At 50.1% G+C, this 11694-nt stretch overlaps 1 pseudogene; it reads left to right on the forward strand.

Annotated features, from left to right (window-relative positions):
- LOC147692389 (uncharacterized) overlaps positions 1-11450 on the forward strand; it is a 50872-nt pseudogene extending 39422 nt beyond the window's left edge.
- The last annotated feature ends 244 nt before the right edge of the window (positions 11451-11694 follow it).

Consider the following 11694-nt stretch of genomic DNA (forward strand, 5'->3'; position numbering starts at 1 on the left):
GATCTGGGTTTAATCCATCATCGTTCTTTAGCCCACTCTGCCACCCCAGTTCAGACATGGCTATATGCAAATCAGTCTGACTGACCCTGTGCCTCATGGGAACAGTCCAGCCTGAACTGCCAAGCCATGTCTTCCCTGGACCGGAAACAAGCTTCTGAGGAGCGGTTTCTGGCATTCCAGCCGTCTTCAGCCCGGCTTGCTTGAATCCAGTGGCAAAGTGAGCAAGGGACTCACGTCTGAGCATACCCTGCCACAATTATGGCGGCCAAAAGCGGTACAAAAGGGGGTGGTGATGGACGGAGCATCTGAATCAATCAAACACTCAGACCCAGTCAAAAGATCTGGGTTTAATCCATCATCGTTCTTTAGCCCACTCTGCCACCCCAGTTCAGACATGGCTATATGCAAATCAGTCTGACCCTGTGCCTCATGGGAATAGTCCACCCCGAACTGCCAAGCCATGTCTTCCCTGGACCGGAAACAAGCTTCCGAGGACCGGTTTCTGGCATTCCAGCCGTCTTCAGCCCGGCTTGCTTGAATCCAGTGGCAAAGTGAGCAAGGGACTCACGTCTGAGCATACCCTGCCACACTTATGGCGGCCAAAAGCGGTACAAAAGTGGGTGGTGATGGACGGAGCATCTGAATCAATCAAACACTCACACCCAGTCAAAAGATCTGGGTTTAATCCATCATTGTTCTTTAGCCCAATCTGCCACCCCAGTTCAGACATGGCTATATGCAAATCAGTCTGACCCTGTGCCTCATGGGAACAGTCCAGCCCGAACTGCCAAGCCATGTCTTCCCTGGACTGGAAACAATCTTCCGAGGACCGGTTTCTGGCATTCCAGCCGTCTTCAGCCCGGCTTGCTTGAATCCAGTGGCAAAGTGAGCAAGAGACTCACGTGTGAGCATACCCTGCCACACTTATGGAGGCCAAAAGCAGTACAAAAGGGGGTGGTGATGGACAGAGCATCTGAATCAATCAAACACTCACACCCAGTCAAAAGATCGGGTTTAATCCATCATCGTTCTTTAGCCCACTCTGCCACCCCAGTTCAGACATGGCTAATGCAAATCAGTCTGACCCTGTGCCTCATGGGAACAGTCCAGCCCGAACTGCCAAGCCATGTATTCCATGGACCGGAAACAAGCTTCCGAGGACCGGTTTCTGGCATTCCAGCCGTCTTCAGCCCGGCTTGCTTGAATCCAGTGGCAAAGTGAGCAAGGGACTCACGTATGAGCATACCCTGCCACACTTATGGCAGCCAAAAGCGGTACAAAAGGGGGTGGTGATGGACGGAGCATCTGAATCAATCAAACACTCACACCCAGTCAAAAGATCTGGGTTTAATCCATCATCGTTCTTTAGCCCACTCTGCCACCCCAGTTCAGACATGGCTATATGCAAATCAGTCTGACCCTGTGCCTCATGGGAACAGTCCAGCCCGAACTGCCAAGCCATGTCTTCCCTGGACCGGAAACAAGCTTCCGAGGACCGGTTTCTGGCATTCCAGCCGTCTTCAGCCCGGCTTGCTTGAATCCAGTGGCAAAGTGAGCAAGAGACTCACTTCTGAGCATACCCTGCCACACTTATGGCGGCCAAAAGCGGTACAAAAGTGGGTGGTGATGGACGGAGCATCTGAATCAATCAAACACTCACACCCAGTCAAAAGATCTGGGTTTAATCCATCATCGTTCTTTAGCCCACTCTGCCACCCCAGTTCAGACATGGCTATATGCAAATCAGTCTGACCCTGTGCCTCATGGGAACAGTCCAGCCCGAACTGCCAAGCCATGTCTTCCCTGGACCGGAAACAAGCTTCTGAGGACCGGTTTCTGGCATTTCAGCGGTCTTCAGCCCGGCTAGCTTGAATCCAGTGTCAAAGTGAGCAAGGGACTCACGTATGAGCATACCCTGCCACACCTATGGCAGCCAAAAGCGGTACAAAAGGGGGTGGTGATGGACGGAGCATCTGAATCAATCAAACACTCACACCCAGTCAAAAGATCTGGGTTTAATCCATCATCGTTCTTTAGCCCACTCTGCCACCCCAGTTCAGACATGGCTATATGCAAATCAGTCTGACCCTGTGCCTCATGGGAACAGTCCAGCCCGAACTGCCAAGCCATGTCTTCCCTGGACCGGAAACAAGCTTCCGAGGACCGGTTTCTGGCATTCCAGCCGTCTTCAGCCCGGCTTGCTTGAATCCAGTGGCAAAGTGAGCAAGGGACTCACGTCTGAGCATACCCTGCCACACTTATGGCGGCCAAAAGCGGTACAAAAGTGGGTGGTGATGGACGGAGCATCTGAATCAATCAAACACTCGCACCCAGTCAAAAGATCTGGGTTTAATCCATCATCGTTCTTTAGCCCACTCTGCCACCCCAGTTCAGACATGGCTATATGCAAATCAGTCTGACCCTGTGCCTCATGGGAACAGTCCAGCCCGAACTGCCAAGCCATGTCTTCCCTGGACCGGAAACAAGCTTCCGAGGACCGGTTTCTGGCATTCCAGCAATCTTCAGCCCGGCTTGCTTGAATCCAGTGGCAAAGTGAGCAAGTGACTCACGTCTGAGCATACCCTGCCACACTTATGGCGGCCAAAAGCGAACAAAAGGGGGTGGTGATGGACGGAGCATCTGAATAAATCAAACACTCACACCCAGTCAAAAGATCTGGGTTTAATCCATCATCGTTCTTTAGCCCACTCTGCCACCCCAGTTCAGACATGGCTATATGCAAATCAGTCTGACCCTGTGCCTCATGGGAGCAGTCCAGCCCGAACTGCCAAGCCATGTCTTCCCTGGACTGGAAACAAGCTTTCGAGGACCGGTTTCTGGCATTCCAGCCGTCTTCAGCCCGGCTTGCTTGAATCCAGTGGCAAAGTGAGCAAGGGACTCACGTCTGAGCATACCCTGCCACACATATGGCGGCCAAAAGCGGTACAAAAGGGGGTGGTGATGGACGGAGCATCTGAATCAATCAAACACTAACACCCAGTCAAAAGATCTGGGTTTAATCCATCATCGTTCTTTAGCCCACTCTGCCACCCTAGTTCAGACATGGCTATATGCAAATCAGTCTGACCCTGTGCCTCATGGGAACAGTCCAGCCCGAACTGCCAAGCCATGTCTTCCCTGGACCGGAAACAAGCTTCCGAGGACCAGTTTCTGGCATTCCAGCCGTCTTCAGCCCGGCTTGCTTGAATCCAGTGGCAAAGTGAGCAAGAGACTCACGTCTGAGCATACCCTGCCACACTTATGGCGGCCAAAAGCGGTACAAAAGGGGGTGGTGATGGACGGAGCATCTGAATTAATCAAACACTCACACCCAGTCAAAAGATCTGGGTTTAATCCATCATCGTTCTTTAGCCCACTCTGCCACCCCAGTTCAGACATGGCTATATGCAAATCAGTCTGACCCTGTGCCTCATGGGAACAGTCCAGCCCGAACTGCCAAGCCATGTCTTCCCTGGACTGGAAACAAGCTTCCGAGGACCGGTTTCTGGCATTCCAGCCGTCTTCAGCCTGGCTTGCTTGAATCCAGTGGCAAAGTGAGCAAGGGACTCACGTCTGAGCATACCCTGCCACACTAATCGGCGGCCAAAAGCGGTACAAAAGGGGGTGGTGATGGACGGAGCATCTGAATCAATCAAACACTCACACCCAGTCAAAAGATCTGGGTTTAATCCATCATCGTTCTTTAGCCCACTCTGCCACCCCAGTTCAGACATGGCTATATGCAAATCAGTCTGACCCTGTTCCTCATGGGAACAGTCCAGCCCGAACTGCCAAGCCATGTATTCCATGGACCGGAAACAAGCTTCCGAGGACCGGTTTCTGGCATTCCAGCCGTCTTCAGCCCGGCTTGCTTGAATCCAGTGGCAAAGTGAGCAAGGGACTCACGTATGAGCATACCCTGCCACACTTATGGCAGCCAAAAGCGGTACAAAAGGGGGTGGTGATGGACGGAGCATCTGAATCAATCAAACACTCACACCCAGTCAAAAGATCTGGGTTTAATCCATCATCTTCTTTAGCCCACTCTGCCACCCCAGTTCAGACATGGCTATATGCAAATCAGTCTGACCCTGTGCCTCATGGGAACAGTCCAGCCCGAACTGCCAAGCCATGTCTTCCCTGGACCGGAAACAAGCTTCCGAGGACCGGTTTCTGGCATTTCAGCCGTCTTCAGCCCGGCTGGCTTGAATCCAGTGGCAAAGTGAGCAACGGACTCACGTATGAGCATACCCTGCCACACCTATGGCAGCCAAAAGCGGTACAAAAGGGGGTGGTGATGGACGGAGCATCTGAATCAATCAAACACTCACACCCAGTCAAAAGATCTGGGTTTAATCCATCATCGTTCTTTAGCCCACTCTGCCACCCCAGTTCAGACATGGCTATATGCAAATCAGTCTGACCCTGTGCCTCATGGGAACAGTCCAGCCCGAACTGCCAAGCCATGTCTTCCCTGGACCAGAAACAAGCTTCCGAGGACCGGTTTCTGGCATTCCAGCCGTCTTCAGCCCGGCTTGCTTGAATCCAGTGGCAAAGTGAGCAAGGGACTCACGTCTGAGCATACCATGCCACACTTATGGCGGCCAAAAGCGGTACAAAAGTGGGTGGTGATGGACGGAGCATCTGAATCAATCAAACACTCACACCCAGTCAAAAGATCTGGGTTTAATCCATCATCGTTCTTTAGCCCACTCTGCCACCCCAGTTCAGACATGGCTATATGCAAATCAGTCTGACCCTGTGCCTCATGGGAACAGTCCAGCCCGAACTGCCAAGCCATGTCTTCCCTGGACCGGAAACAAGCTTCCGAGGACCGGTTTCTGGCATTCCAGCAATCTTCAGCCCGGCTTGCTTGAATCCAGTGGCAAAGTGAGCAAGGGACTCACGTCTGAGCATACCCTGCCACACTTATGGCGGCCAAAAGTGGTACAAAAGGGGGTGGTGATGGACGGAGCATCTGAATAAATCAAACACTCACACCCAGTCAAAAGATCTGGGTTTAATCCATCATCGTTCTTTAGCCCACTCTGCCACCCCAGTTCAGACATGGCTATATGCAAATCAGTCTGACCCTGTGCCTCATGGGAGCAGTCCAGCCCAAACTGCCAAGCCATGTCTTCCCTGGACTGGAAACAAGCTTCCGAGGACCGGTTTCTGGCATTCCAGCCGTCTTCAGCCCGGCTTGCTTGAATCCAGTGGCAAAGTGAGCAAGGGACTCACGTCTGAGCATACCCTGCCACACATATGGCGGCCAAAAGCGGTACAAAAGGGGGTGGTGATGGACGGAGCATCTGAATCAATCAAACACTCACACCCAGTCAAAAGATCTGGGTTTAATCCATCATCGTTCTTTAGCCCACTCTGCCACCCTAGTTCAGACATGGCTATATGCAAATCAGTCTGACCCTGTGCCTCATGGGAACAGTCCAGCCCGAACTGCCAAGCCATGTCTTCCCTGGACCGGAAACAAGCTTCAGAGGACCAGTTTCTGGCATTCCAGCCGTCTTCAGCCCGGCTTGCTTGAATCCAGTGGCAAAGTGAGCAAGAGACTCACGTCTGAGCATACCCTGCCACACTTATGGCGGCCAAAAGCGGTACAAAAGGGGGTGGTGATGGACGGAGCATCTGAATCAATCAAACACTCACACCCAGTCAAAAGATCTGGGTTTAATCCATCATCGTTCTTTAGCCCACTCTGCCACCCCAGTTCAGACATGGCTATATGCAAATCAGTCTGACCCTGTGCCTCATGGGAACAGTCCAGCCCGAACTGCCAAGCCATGTCTTCCCTGGACCGGAAACAAGCTTCCGAGGACCGGTTTCTGGCATTCCAGCCGTCTTCAGCCCGGCTTGCTTGAATCCAGTGGCAAAGTGAGCAAGGGACTCACGTATGAGCATACCCTGCCACACTTATGGCAGCCAAAAGCGGTACAAAAGGGGGTGGTGATGGACGGAGCATCTGAATCAATCAAACACTCACGCCCAGTCAAAAGATCTGGGTTTAATCCATCATCGTTCTTTAGCCCACTCTGCCACCCCAGTTCAGACATGGCTATATGCAAATCAGTCAGACCCTGTGCCTCATGGGAACAGTCCAGCCCGAACTGCCAAGCCATGTCTTCCCTGGACCGGAAACAAGCTTCCGAGGACCGGTTTCTCGCATTCCAGCTGTCTTCAGCCCGGCTTGCTTGAATCCAGTGGCAAAGTGAGCAAGGGACTCACATCTGAGCATACCCTGCCACACTTATGGCGGCCAAAAGCGGTACAAAAGGGGGTGGTGATGGACGGAGCATCTGAATCAATCAAACACTCACACCCAGTCAAAAGATCTGGGTTTAATCCATCATCGTTCTTTAGCCCACTCTGCCACCCCAGTTCAGACATGGCTATATGCAAATCAGTCTGACTGACCCTGTGCCTCATGGGAACAGTCCAGCCCGAACTGCCAAGCCATGTCTTTCCTGGACCGGAAACAAGCTTCCGAGGACCGGTTTCTGGCATTCCAGCTGTCTTCAGCCCGGCTTGCTTGAATCCAGTGGCAAAGTGAGCAAGGGACTCACGTCTGAGCATACCCTGCCACATTTATGGCGGCCAAAAGTGGATCGTAGCTGGCGGGAGGGGGTGTAGAAGGATAGTCGTGTGTTGAGGCATTCGGGTCCGATTTCGTAGAGTGCTTTGTGTGCGTGGGTTAGGAGCCGGAAAGTGATCCTCTTATTGACGGGGAGCCAGTGGAGGTTTTTCAGGTGATCAGAGATGTGTTCTTTACGCGGGATGTCTAATATGAGCCTGGCTGAGGCGTTCTGGATGCGTTATAGTTTTTTCTGGAGTTTTGCGGTGGTGCCGGCGTAGAGGGTGTTTCCGTAGTCCAGTCGGCTCGTGACCAGAGCGTGGGTGACTGTTTTTCTAGTTTCGGTAGGGATCCAGCGAAATGTTTTTTTGAGCATGCGAAGAATGTTGAAGCAAGATGAAGAAACGGCGTTGACTTGTCTGTTCATCGAGCGTGAGGAATCCAGGATGACGCCCAGGTTCCGTGCGTGGTCCGTCGGGATGGGTGCTTTTCCAAGGGCCTCTGGCCACCAAGAGTCGTCCCAGGCGGAGGGGGAGGTACCTAAGATGAGGACTTCTGTTTTGTCTGAGTTCAGTTTCAGACGGCTGTGCTTCATCCATTCAGCTACTTCTTTCATTCCTTCGTGTAGGTTGGTTTTGGCCGTGTTAGGGTCTCTGGTGAGTGATAGGATCAGTTGAGTGTCGTCGGCGTAGGAGATGATGTTGAGGTTATGTTGGCGTGCGATGGCCGCGAGGGGGCTCATGTAAACGTTGAAGAGGGTGGGACTGAGTGAGGACCCTTGAGGTACGCCGCAGATGACTTCAGTGGCCTCTGACTTGAATGGTGGAAGGCGGACTCTCTGGGTTCTACCGGAGAGGAACGAGGTGATCCATTCCAGTGCTTTTCCTTGGATTCCGATGTTTTTGAGGCGCTGTAGAAGGGTGCTATGGCAGACTGTGTCGAAGGCTGCGGAGAGGTCGAGGAGGATGAGGGCGACTGTGTCTCCATTGTCCAGTAGAGTTCGAATGTCGTCTGTAGCTGCGATGAGGGCGGTTTCGGTGCTGTGCTTGGCTCGGAAGCCGGACTGTGAGGAGTCGAGGGATTTGTTGGTTTCGAGGAATGCGGCGAGCTGGTTGTTGACAGCTTTCTCGATGACTTTGGCCGGGAATGGAAGGAGTGAGATAGGGCGATAGTTTTTGAGTTCGGTGGGGTCAGCTGTGGGTTTCTTCAGGAGGGCGCTGAGTTCGGCATGTTTCCAGCTTTCCGGGAAGGTAGCGGAGTTGAGGGAGCAGTTGATGACGTCTCGGAGGTGCGGTGCAATAATGGAGTCTGCTTTGTTAAAGATGTGGTGAGGGCAAGGGTCTGTGGGGGATCCTGAGTGGATAGAGTTCATCAGACGGATGGTGTCCTCTGTGGAGATTGGCTTCCAGTCATTGAGGATGTTCAGGGGGGGTAGGGGTCCTGCAGGGGATTGGGTGGGTTGATCTTCGGGTTGGTTGTCGAAGCTGTTGTGGATGTCTGCAATTTTGTTGTGGAAGAATGAGGCTAGGGAGTCGCAGAGGGCTTGAGAGGGGGTGATGTCGTTGGAGTTGGCTGAGGGGTTGGTAAATTCCTTGATGATGTTGAATAATTCCTTGCTGTTGTGGGCGTTGTTATCTAGACGGTCCTTGAAGGCTGCTTTCTTGGCATTTCGGATTAGTTGGTGGTGTATGCGGGTGGCGTTTTTGAAGGCGTCCTTGGTGCTGGTGGTTGGGTCTTTTTTCCAGGCCTTCTCGAGGGAGCGACAGAGTTTCTTGGATTTCTTAAGATCATCGTTGAAACCAGGAGGCTTTCTTGCTGCCTAGTTTGATTTGTCGTTTTTTCAGTGGTGCTAGGATGTCGGCGCTGTTGGATAACCATTGGGTGAGGTTGGTGGCTGCTTGGTCTGGGTTTGAGGAGTGGGCGGGGGGCTTTTGAAGAAGCGATGAGGAGATCTGGTCGATGGTGAGTTTGTTCCAGTTTCTTTGCAGAGTGGGTTGAGGGTGGTTGTTGGATGTGGGCTTGTTGTAGGTGAAGTGAACGCAGCTGTGGTCAGTCCAAAGGAGAGCTGTGGTGTGGCTGAAGGAAACATGCTTGCTGGAGGTGAAGATAGGGTCGAGTGTGTGACCTGCGATGTGGGTGGGGGTAGTGACAAGTTGTTTAAGTCCGAGGTTTGCGAGGTTGTCCAAAAGGGTGGTGGTGTTGCGGTCGTTGTTCTTTTCAAGGTGAAAGTTGAGGTCTCCCAAAAGGATGTAGTCCTCGGAGGGGAGCGCGTGTGGAGTGATGAAGTCCGTGATGTCTTCACTAAATTGTGCGCGGGGTCCTGGTGGCCTGTAAAGGAGGGTGCCTCTGAGTGTGGTCTTGGGGTCGATGTGGATCTGGAAGTGAAGGTGTTCAGAGTTGGCGAGATTGACGTCTGAGGTGGTTGAGATGCGGATGGAATTCTTATGGACGATAGCGATGCCTCCTCCTGTGTGGCCGGTACGGTCCTTGCGAATGATCCTATAGCCTTCCGGGATGGCAATGGTGATGTCTGGGGCTGAAGAGGCATTCATCCATGTTTCTGTTAGGAAGGCGGTTAGAAACACCCTGACTCCCTAGGGCTGCTCAGGTGGTCCCAGAAGGATATTTACATATTTAAACGTTATCCGCTAATAGAATTAGCTTTTAGAAAAACTTTGAAATTTATTGAAAAAAACTATAGGTTTCACGCCTGACATAGTTAGGAATTACCATTTAAAAAGTGGTCCCAGAAGGATATTAACATATTTAAACGTTATCCGCTAATAGAATTAGCATTTAAAAAACCTTGCAAATTCACTTAAAAAAACATAGGTTTCAGGTCATATATAGTTAGGAATTAGCATTTAAAAAACCTTGCAAATTCACTTAAAAAACCATAGGTTTCAGGTCATATATAGTTAGGAGTTAGCATTTAAAAAGCCTTTGAAATTCACAGAAAAAACCATAGGTTTCAGGCCTTATATAGTTAGGAATTAGTATTTAAAAAACCATTGAAATTGCTCCTATATAGTTAGTTGTACTAACTGCTGTTGGTGAAATAAAATCCTGTTTTCTACCCGGAGTGCTTATATCTGTTTTCACGAACGAAAATTGATCATCGAGCCTTTACATTTAACGCGGCTGCCAGCGCGTTACAGCACCCGCCGACGAGTGCCCCGAGATGACTGGTGGAACGAAGGAGCTTTAATATATATATATATATATATAAATCCATAAGTTGCTCGTAAGCATAACGTGCACTCGGTAGTTTGTATGCTCAAATCGTTTTGTAAAACGATTTGAGCATACAAACTACCGAGTACGCGTTATGCTTACGAGCAACTTATGGATTTATAATTACTTGTTCGGCATTCTGGGTTCGCCGATGAACGCGCCATCTGATGATGGGAGCAGGATCCCGGAAGAACCCTTTCTTTGAAACAGACTGATTTGTTACGAGGGATCCAGTGGATTCCACGCACGAGAAGAAACAAGACGAGAGGTGACGCCTTAACCCCGTACGGTAAGCCTTCCTTTGTGGATCCCTTTGTGTCTCCCGGATTAAGCCAAAGCAGGAGTGCGGCGGCTTCTCCGGTGCAGCGCAGGGGGTACGGGGATTGTGCTGAGACGGGGCAGGCGGGTTCAAGACGGCACACATCGCAAGACTGAATACACACCACTGATTCTAAAGACTCTGACCGGTATTCTTGGTAACACCATCCTGTAGTGCAGAAAATACGGCATCAGGAACCGCAGATTGCAGCGGGGCAGTATGTACATGCGAAATTGAAAGCAAAGACTGTGTTTCATAACACGAAGCGGTACGGAGTACCGCGACATCCTCAGAAGTACCAACGCGAAGTAAACAGTTGAAATACACGGGTTGCACAGCTATCCAGACATCAACCAGCGCGGGGCCATATGCAGATATGGACGAGAAAGAAGACGCGAGGCAGCGTCATTATTTGCCAGAGCTCCAGGCAAAGGTGGACCACATACTGTAATACAAGAGAAATCTACAAATGATCCCCTAAATGAACAATTAAGGAAATATGAAAAACTAAAAAAACAAGAAAGTGCCAAATGGTGGGAGGCAACATCACTACAAGATTATGTAGATAAAGAAATGGTACAAAGAGGTCTCAGAATCTACATCACACCATCCCATGAATCACTGAACCCCAAAATGTTGGAGGAATGGTCACAAAACTCTGCAAGTAGCTCGAAAAATATGTTGTGCATATTAATTAAATATGCCTGGGAGGATCGAGAGGTTATCTTACAACAACTGAAAGAATTGGATGATGTATTTCTGAAAAGTACAGAACAGGAGACAATAAAGAAATTCAAAGAAGAGCTGAAAGGCAGATTAAAAAAACACGAAGAAGATATTAAATATCGTAAACAAAGAAAATTGCATCGTGATTGCGGTGACTATGACAGTGGACGCATCCTGACGTACAGTCCGAAATATGATTACCTGTACAATCAACAGGATGACAAAACCAGTGCACAAAATCCTACCAACATGGAAAGCGACCAAACAGGAGTGATAAGGACAAGTGGTTTGGACACTGATACATCACAACTATCCTCAAGCACAATTTCTATAGTTGATATAACTAAGAAACCGGCGAATTTTTTTCAGGAATTCCGCGTCCTAAGAACACGACGCAAAACAGAAACGGAAATGCAATATCAGCCGCCTCCCAAACAGATTCCAACATGAGGATGTCCAAGGGGAAGAGCAAGAGGCAGGGGAGATCGCGACAGAGACGACTCAAGCTCCAGCAGAGGAGAAGAAAAAAACAGCAAAAAACCAATGGGAACCAAACGTGGGGGTTACAGAAAAAGAAAATAAAGATAGATGAACAAACGGTAAAAAAAACTATAGTAAACCTATCATCAAGAACACTTAGTTTTGAAGAAAAACAAACCCTATGCTTGGGACTTACTTTTTTCCCAACCGAACTGTTCAATTATGCTGATACAAGGGTAGACGTTTTTAAATTCATTAGGAAACTTAAACTTTCCAAGTGGCACTCATTAGTGAAAAAGAAACCTGGCACAAATCCAGAAACAACCGAGAGTATTCCTGAACTCAC

This window comes from Lissotriton vulgaris, chromosome 9 (genome assembly GCF_964263255.1).
Source record: "Lissotriton vulgaris chromosome 9, aLisVul1.2, whole genome shotgun sequence".
NCBI classification, from domain to species: domain Eukaryota; kingdom Metazoa; phylum Chordata; class Amphibia; order Caudata; family Salamandridae; genus Lissotriton; species Lissotriton vulgaris.